Raw genomic sequence first — 834 nt, 5'->3', positions numbered from 1 at the left:
GTGTCTTGGGGTGTTTCTCCTTGGGTTTATCCTGTTTGGGACTCTCTGGGTTTCTTGGACTTGGGTGATTATTTCCTTCCCCATTTTAGGGAAGTTTTCCACTATTATCTCCTCAAGTATTTTCTCATGGTCTTTCTTTTTGTCTTCCTCTTCTGGAACCCCTATGATTCAAATGTTGTAGCGTTTAATATTGTCCTGGAGTTCTCTGAGATTGTCCTCATTTCTTTTAATTCGTTTTTCTTTTATCCTCTCTGATTCATTTATTTCTACCATTCTATCTTCTAATTCACTAATCCTATCTTCTACCTCTGTTATTCTACTATTTGTTGCCTCCAGAGTGTTTTTAATTTCATTTATTGCATTATTCATTATAGATTGACTCTTTTTTATTTCTTCTAGGTCCTTGTTAAACCTTTCTTGCATCTTCTCAATCCTTGTCTCCAGGCTATTTATCTGTGATTCCATTTTAGTTTCAAGATTTTGGATCAATTTCACTATCATTATTCGGAATTCTTTATCAGGTAGATTCCCTATCTCTTCCTCTTTGGTTTGGTTTGGTGGGCATTTATCCTGTTCCTTTATCTGCTGAGTATTCCTCTGTCTCTTCATCTTGTTTAAATTGCTGAGTTTGGGGTGTCCTTTCTGTATTCTGGCAGTTTGTGGAGTTCTCTTTATTGTGGCGTTTCCTCACTGTGTGTGGGTTTGTACAGGTGGCTTGTCAAGGTTTCCTGGTTAGGGAAGTTTGTGTCGGTGTTCTGGTGGGTGGAGCTGTATTTCTTCTCTCTGGAGTGCAATGAAATGTCCAATAATGAGTTATGAGATGTCTATAGTTTT

The sequence above is a fragment of the Bison bison genome, unplaced genomic scaffold, assembly GCF_000754665.1.
Source record: "Bison bison bison isolate TAMUID 2011002044 unplaced genomic scaffold, Bison_UMD1.0 scf7180017864165, whole genome shotgun sequence".
NCBI lineage: Eukaryota > Metazoa > Chordata > Mammalia > Artiodactyla > Bovidae > Bison > Bison bison.
Note: the sequence above shows the minus strand (reverse complement) of the source record.